This window comes from Rattus rattus, chromosome 14 (assembly GCF_011064425.1).
Source record: "Rattus rattus isolate New Zealand chromosome 14, Rrattus_CSIRO_v1, whole genome shotgun sequence".
NCBI classification, from domain to species: Eukaryota; Metazoa; Chordata; class Mammalia; order Rodentia; family Muridae; genus Rattus; species Rattus rattus.
Window position 1 is genome coordinate 29,179,849 of NC_046167.1, and position 8,661 is coordinate 29,188,509.

General features: G+C 44.1%; 1 pseudogene; it reads right to left on the reverse strand.

Moving 5' to 3' along the window:
- Nucleotides 1-2,975: 2,975 nt before the first annotated feature.
- LOC116883983 lies at nucleotides 2,976-8,030 on the reverse strand (annotated as a pseudogene).
- Between the last annotated feature and the right edge of the window lie 631 nt (nucleotides 8,031-8,661).

Below are 8,661 nucleotides of genomic sequence, written 5' to 3' on the forward strand. Positions count from 1 at the left end.
ATGTGTGCTTTGAGCTTTAGTAAAGTTTCTTTTATGAATGTGAGTACACTTGCATTTGGAGCAGAGATGTTTAGAATCAAGAGTTCATCCTGGTACATATTTCCTTTGAAAAATGTGTCCTTCCTCATCTCTTTTGGTTGAAAGTTATTTTATTCGATATTAGAATGGCTACTCTAGTTTGTTTCTTGGAACCATTTGCCTGAAAATTTTTTTCCCAGCCTTTTACTCTTAGGTAGTGTACTAGCTAGTTTTGTGTGTCAACTTGACACAAGCTGGAGTTATCACAGAAAAGGAACCTCAGTTGTGGAAATGCCTTCATGAGACTCAGCTGTAAGGCATTTTCTCAACTAGTGGTCAAGGTGGGAGGACCCAACCCATTGTGGGTGGTGCTATCCCTGGGTTAGTGGTCTTGGGTTCTTTAAGAGAGCAAGTTGAGCAAGCCAGGGGAAGCAAGCCAATAAGAAACATCCCTCCATGGCCTCTGCATCAGCTCCTGCTTCCTGACCTGCTTGAGTTCCAGTCCTGACTTCCTTTGGTGATGAACAGCAACATGGAAGTAAGCTGAATAAACCCTTTCCTCCCCAACTTGCTTCTTGGCCATGATGTTTGTGCAGGAATAGAAACCCTGACAAAGACAAATTGGTACCAGCATAGTGGGGCATTCCTGTGACAACCTGACCATGACTTGGGGAGGACTGTGGAAGGACTTTAGAACTTTGAGCTAGAAGAGCTATTGGGATGTTAAGAACTTTTGTAGGAGCTTCGAAGATAATGTTGAGAACAGTGCAGAAGATGGAGGCCTGGCTTGTGAAATTTCAGAGGGAAGATTAAAGACTCTTGTCAGGGCCAAGTTGTTTTGCTTGTGAAGAGTCTGTGGTTTTGGTTAGCTGGGGCTGAAGAATCAGCTTTGATTAACAAGATACCAGAACTACTAAAGTGAACCTTTGCCTTACTGGGATTATTGGTGCTGGTCAGCTGGAGCTAAGAAATTAGTGGTGATTAAGAAGAGACCAGTATCATTGAGGTGAAATCTTCTGGGAAGTGTTTGAGAGCACAAAGAGACTGTGTTCCAGAGATAGCCAAGGCTGTACCGCGTGCTGTGGTTGGACTTGATGATGTGTTAAGAGTCACCCAGGTGGTACTGGTTTTGAAGGCATGAAGGGGTGATGAAGAGCAGCTGAGGCTGGGCACTGTGGGAGGCCATTGGTGAAGGTGCACCCTCAGTTGCAATTGATGGCCCAGGACTGAAGGGATCATGCAAAGGAGTTGAGGCTTGGCACCATCAAGAGAACCTGTGATAGGCTATCGGTGAAGCCTGTTGCAGTGGAAGACAGCAGCATTTTGGAGATGCCAGTACCATGAGATGACCACCAAGAACAGCAGCAGCATGGAGTACAGGCATCTGGAACCTAGAAGACAAGGTGTGTGCTACAGAGGGCAGAGCTGGAGAAGTGACCCAAGTCCTTGGAGGAGCCCAGAAGATCATGAGTGGATCCCAGTCGTTGGACAGTTAGTTTGATTTTGGTTTTGATTGTGACTGTGCCCTGATATTTTTTCCCTCTTGAAGGAAGAAAATATTTTAGTGGAGTCCACAGAGACTTTGAATTTTAAAACAACTTTGAATTTTAAAAGATATTGGATATTTTAAACGGATTGAACTTTTAATGTGTAAAGACTGTGGGACTCTCAAAGTTATTTAGATCTTGGGGATGAATAAGAAAGTAAGGGTTGAGGCTTAATAGTGATGTGTTTGTGTGTCAAGTTGACAAGGGGTCAATTGTACTGGCTGGTTTTGTGTGTCAACTTGACACAAGCTGGAGTTATCACAGAAAAGAAGTCTCAGTTGCGGAAATGCCTTCATGAGACTCAGCTGTAAGGCATTTTCTCAACTAGTGGTCAAGGTGGGAGGACCCAGCCCATTGTGGGTGGTGCTGTCCCTGGGCTGGTGGTCTTGGGTTCTTTAAGAGAGCAAGCTGAGCAAGCCAGGGGAAGCAAGCCAGTAAGAAACATCCCTCCATGGCCTCTGCATCAGCTCCTGCTTCCTGACCTGCTTGAGTTCCAGTCCTGACTTCCTTTAGTGATGAACAGCAACATGGAAGTAAGCTGAATAAACCCTCTCCTCCCCAATTTGCTTCTTGGTTATGATGTTTGTAGAGGAATAGAAACCCTGACTAAGACAGGTAGTGCCTGTCTTTGTCACTGAGGTGCAATTCCTGTACACAGCGAAATGCTGGATCCTGTTTATGTATCCAGTTTGTTAGTCTATGTCTTTTTATTGGAGTCCATTGATGTTGAGAGATATTAGGGACCAATGATTGTTGCTTCCTGTTTTTTTGTTTTTATCTTTGTTTTTTTTTTTTTTTTTTTTTTTTTTTTTTTTTTTTTTGTTAGAGGTGTTAGGTTTGCGTGGCTATCTTCTTTTGGGTTAGTTGAAAGAAGAATACTGTCTTGCTTTTTCTAGGGTGTAGGTTCCCTCCTTGTGTTGGAGTTTTCCATCTATTATCATTTGTAGGCCTGGGGTTTTGGAAAGATATTGTGTAAATTTGGTTTTGTCATGTAAATCATGGTTTCTCCATGTATGGTAATTGACAGTTTTACTTGATAGTATGACTCCTAATCAATCTCTCTCTCTCTCTCTCTCTCTCTCTCTCTCTCTCTCTCTCTCTCTCTCTCTTTTAAATTTCACAGAGCTTTATTGGGTAGGACAGAGGGCCACATTTCTACCTGTTTACCTACCAAACATTTAAACTGCTATTGCTCTGAGATCCCTGGTGATCTTCATGATCTCCATTGGAGCTTGAAGAGAGTGTGATCAGGAAAGCTCAACGCTTCCTTCCTTAAGCACAGGCAGTATTATTTATAGTTCACCTTTATAGTTTATTTATATACTATATATTTATAGTTTCACTGGAGGTGAAAATCATACTGGAATTTATCATTAAACCAAATTTACTTTTCCTTCTTAAATGTCTTTGCTACACAGTTTCACTTTTCTGGTGACTTCTTGTTCTTAATTTCTTGGTGTATACAATGTCTTCATCCTTCTTCAGAGTTTTTGCATCTTTCTTGGCCCCTCGAGTTACTCTTGGCTTAGGTTCATTGTCCAAAGTGACTCTAGTTTGTCTGGATCTCAAACACCTAACATCTGAATCTCCAGAGACTCCTTTCTCTTGCTGGGTCTTTATCGAGATTTCTGCACCTGATTTGCTTGTTTTTTCTTCTGCTTCATGAGGCTGGGGAATCTCCGTCTGTGCTCTAGACCTCAAACATGGTCTTTTCCCACTGACTTTGCCCGGAGATGAAGACTTCTTGGTTCCAGTATCTGGATTCTGCGGCTCTGTCTCCTGGGAGATCTTCATTGTTTTCTCATTTTTCTCTATCCCAACCTTCTCTGCAGATGCATCAAACTTGGGGCTTGGCTGTTTTTCAGTTTTCTTTCAGTACCTAGAGCTCTGGGGTATTTTCTGATCTGGAGTGACAGGGTTCTCTCTTTTGGCTTCCATTTCTTCTGTTTGCATAATGGTGCTAATGCGCTCCTCCACAGGTTCACGTTTATGTGACACACTTCTCAGGTGTTTCACCTTCACCAGCTCAGGTGACACGTGCCTCTTGGTAGAAGCTGCCCTTTGTGTCTTATGTACAGGCTTCTCACCTGTTGCTTCCTGCTTTGGGGTTACAGAGCACAAAGCCCTGGTTCTCAAAATTCTTCCATCTCTTGCAGACTTCCTGTGGGGGGACAGGTAAAGGTTGCTTTTGCTTTGTAATGCTGCAAGGTCACTGGTATCCATCAACACTTCTTTGGGGTCCTCTTTAGAGGTCCTCAGCACTCTTCTGCATGTTCTCAGAAGTTTCATTGAGTCTGGCTTTTGCTGTAGAGTGCTCTTAAGAATATTAGTGTCATGTCTTAGTTTTTCAGAATGATCTGATATTTGTGTTATTTCTTTGGAGTCACCCAGGACTTCAAGAGGTTGAGCCCCATTCTTACGTGTCCTTAGCTGCCTTTTGCTGTCAGTTTCTTTGGCTACTGTATCTAATGTCTGCTTTACAGGTGCCTTTGAAGCTTTGGTACCATTGTCATCAATTTCAGTGACCTTTCGGGATCGCACAGTTTGCCTTGATGTTGGCACTGTCTTCCTTACTGCTGAAGGCTTGTCTGCCTCTACTTTCCCATGTCTTGTCCTGGGACGTCTTGGTGAGGGTTGGAGGCTATCAACTTGCCCTGGTTGTGGAGAATTACAGGGCATCTGTGTGGGTTCTTTATCACTTGCAGATTCCTCAGTGTGACCTAGGGTTTGGATTGGTCCTTTGAGACCAGCCAATTCTACGGTCTGTGCCTTTTCCTTGGGTATCCTCCATGGCCTCTTGCTGACAGGCATACTTGCTACTTGACTCCTAATCTCTTTTCTAGGTTTTCTCTCTCTAAGGTTGTGTAATCTCTTTGTGATTTCTGTATAGTTTTTATTTCCATTTTTAGGTCCTGGATGGGTTTGTTCAATTCCTTCACCTGTTTGGTTGTGTTTTCCTGTAACTCTTTAAGGGATTTTTGTGTTTCCTCTTCAAGTGCTCTTACTTGTTTACCTGTGTTGTCCTGTATTTCTTTAAGGGGGTTATTTATGTCCTTCTTAAAGTCCTCCATCATCCTCATGAAATGTGATTTTTAAATTCAAATCTTGCTTTTCTGGTGTGTTGGGGTATCCAGTATTTGCTGTGGTGGGAGAACTGGGTTCTGATGATGCCAAGTGGCCTTGGTCTCTATTGCTTAGGTTCTTGTTCTTTTTTTTTCTTGCCATCTGGTTATCTCTGGTTTTAGTTGGCCTTGTTGTCTGACTGGAGCTTGTCCCTCCTGTGGGCCTGTGATCTTAGGAATGAGAATGCCTCTGGGAGACCAGCTCTCTCAGGGAAAGTTTGTCTGGAGTGCTCTGAGACAGCCTTAGCTCTGGGCTTAGATAGAGACTTTAAGTGTTCTGTTCTAGACTGCCTGAAGCTCCCATGCCCCATATACTTTCAGTAGGTCTGTCTTTGGATAGTCAGTGGAGAGAGAGTGGAGTCGCACCTCTGTAGGCAGGTTTTGGGTCCGAGAGCTGTGGGATTTCCCCAGCTCTTGGTGCAGATGGAGACCTGAAGGTCCTGTCCTAGGCTTCCCTGGGTCTCCTGCACCCCCTGTGCTCCCGGTGGGACTCTTCCTCGGACAGTCAGTGGAGAGAAAGTGGGGTCTCACCAGTGGGCTTAGGAGTGAGAGCGCTCCTGGCAGACCAGCTCTCTTTGGGCAAATTTTGGGTGTGAGAGCTGTAGGTCAGCCCCAGCTCTGGGCACAGACGGAGACCTGAAGCATCCAATCCCAGGGTGCACTGTGTCTCCTGAGCCCTGTGCTCTCCCAGCTGCTCTCTCTTTGGATAGTCTTAGGAGAGAACCTGGAGCCCCACCTGTGGGCTGTGGGCTTAGAAGGGAGAGTGCTCCTGGCTTAGAAGGGAGAGTGCTCCTGGCTTAGAAGGGAGAGTGCTCCTGGCTTAGAAGGGAGAGTGCTCCTGGCTTAGAAGGGAGAGTGCTCCTGGCTTAGAAGGGAGAGTGCTCCTGGCAGACCAGCCCTCTGCTGGCAGGTTTAGGGTCTGAGAGCTATGAGACAGCCACAGCTCTGGGTACAGATGGTGACCTGAAGCTACTTACTTTTTTTGCCCACTTTTTCTCAATTTATGAATCTGTGTACAATGGTGAAGGGCTCAGATGCACATAAAAATAGAGAGTTTACATGTTATAGTGCTTCAGGTACAACTCACTGTGAAAGGATATGGTTTTTAAACTAAGACAGAAGGTAAATTTAATTTTGGGATAAAATTTTCATCTAATTTAGTACAATGTAAATATGAAGAGTTTGAAAATTTTTGTAGATTTGAGGTCATATTAAAAATGTCTTTTTATATTGAAACTATATCCTATTTGTGTCTTGAAACTTCTATGCTATTCTAAATCCAGGTGCTATGCTCCTGCCCAAACTTGAGTCACAGGAACAAAGTCTGAGACACTGTATGTTCAGAAACAACAATTTTGTTTATTTACCTTTTTCTACTGAACAAAATATGGTTCAGGCTGCATTTTTTAATAGAAATGTGCTGTTTTATTACAAAGAGTATCACAAAATGAAAATATCTCAGAAAGGAAGCTAGGCTAACAACCTCTACCTACAGAATTGGGGGGAAGGCGGGGCAGTGTAAGTTTTTCTGCTTCCCCAGGGTGGGCGGGAAGGTAGAAACAGAACCAATCTAAAAATGGCTGATATTGCCCAAGCCTGAAAAGGGGTCCCAGAAGACACAGTCACCCCTGCTGAAAAGCTTAGCAAAGGCCATCTTAGCAGAGCTCCTAAGCAGACACTTGCAGTTCAGGATTTTGTTTTCCAGTTGTTTTCTTTTCACCTGGACCCTATGTGGTTCAAAACTCAGACCTGGGGCAGGACGGACAAGGGAGCTCTGGGAAGAGTTCTCCCAGCACCACTGCCCTGTGCGCTGGTCCCTATCTAGTCCCTGGGGATGTTATATTTAATATATTTTATGTAAATGCACAGGAATAGAAAATATAAATTCTGAGAAATTGAGGGAAAGTGAGGGACTTGGGGAGAAGATGGAGCTGCAGGCCTTGCTCAGGCCAACTCTTCTTTGACCCCTTGGCTTCTGGCTTCTCCTCCTTGGTTTTCTCTTCTTCTGTGACTTCTTTTTTCTCTTCGGGATCTTTTTCTTTCTCATCTTCTGTTTTGACTCTTTTGGCTTTTTTGAAGTTAGGAGAGTTCTCGCGACCTCCTTCTCCCTCCTCATCAGAATCAGGGAATTCCTCCTCACAGGCAATGCGTTTGTCCGAGGAGCAGATGGAAATTCATTTGTCAGGGTCTTCCTCATCCTCATCACCGCTCTCTTCTGGGATGGCATCCTCTGGGATGGCCTGCATTTGGACCTCAGGGGCATGGGGCAGCATTCTCAAGTTCTCCAAGAGCCGCTGTTTGATCTTCTCCAGGTATTCATTAGTGTTCTGGTTAGTCATATTGGAAGGGCTAATGTGAAGCTTGAAATCTGATCCAAAGTATTCAAAGTAGTCATTGTATGGTAGCTCATTAGGGATCTCTGTGTCCAGGGCCACAGCTGTCTCATAAGTCCAGCACTGAGCGACACTACAGATGGTGTAGCCACCTCCTCCCAACATTAGCATCGGCAAGTTGAAACTCTTCATGAACTCCACACACTTGGCATGTCCTTTGATGGTCAGATTGAAGCAACTTAGCCGATCTCCAGACAGGGAGTCTGAGCCGCACTGTAGGACCACTGCACTAGGCAGGATCATCTTCATTACTTTGGACATGATTGGCTTGAAGATGGCTTCATAGGACTCCTCATCAATGCCCTCTTGCAATGGGTAGTTAATGGTGTAGTACTTGCCTTTGCCAGCCCCAGTATATCCCGTAGGTCCCCAGTTTCTGGAAAGTACTCTCTGTGTTTATGAAAGGACACAGTCATGACCCAGTCTGTAGTATAGAAGGCCTCTTCCATGCCATCGCCATGGTGAATATCAATGTCAATATACAGCACCCTCTGGTGATACAATATCATTGACGTAACAGAAACCAGATGCTTCAGACTTTTTTGCATGGTGCAGGCCCCCAGCCCAGTTCACAGTGATGTCCGTCTGCTGCTTATTGAGTTTCACAGCACCCGTGGACAACTGACAGAACTCAAACAAGCCATCAAATGCCAGACAATCCTCACCCACGTTGAATCTCTGCATCTGCTTGCTGTATTCGGACATATTATCTGGGCGAATAGAACATGAGAATTTAATGTCATCACTGTGGTACTTGATCATTTCCTCAGCATTGGCTTTGTGAGGACAATAGATTTCCATTTTTCAGTAGAGACCATAGTTGAGCAGCAAATTATAAGTCATTTGGATTCGGTGAGGCTTCATTGGGTGCCCTTGTGCATAGTAGTAGTTTCTAACATCCCGGTCGTCGTAGTAACAGACTTTCTCTTGGTGCCCTGAGTCTGCGTCATCTTGCTCGCTGCCTGGACCTCGGGTCAGTCTGTCCCCAGGCTGCACTTTATAGTTCATGAGTCATGAAATAATTTTTAAACTCATGTAAAGATGTCATTTTATATACCTCTAAATTTCAGAGAATTGAGACTATTTATCAAAGATAAGTAATTTTTCAAATAATATTTGGAAACACTAAGTTTCAAAAGTAGTTTGTATGTTATGGGAAAAAAAATCTAGGAGGAGATGAGATGGCCTTCTTCAGAGAAAGAAGCAAGACGTAAATATTAGGAATCTTGAAAAAGAGAAAATGTATCCAATTTTCTCAAATTAAAATTAACACTTAGTGGAACATGTGCCCCTGTGGCATGGTGGGGCATCTTCTGGGATATATTCCCAAGAGTGGTACTACTGGGTCTTCAGGTCAATTCCCTACTATTGTCCTTTGAGCCTTTAACTTTGATACTGCCAATTGGTATCCCAGCAGGACTTGGACTTCTCTGTGTGCGATAGCCAGATGGAGATCCTTCTAAATTCCTTAAAGGGCCCAGAGAGTTGGGTTATCTCTAGGTCAATGACTGCTCTTCTAGAGGACACAGGAGAGACCTCTTTTCTGACCTTCTTAGATAGCAGGCACCCAGCTTGAGGGTG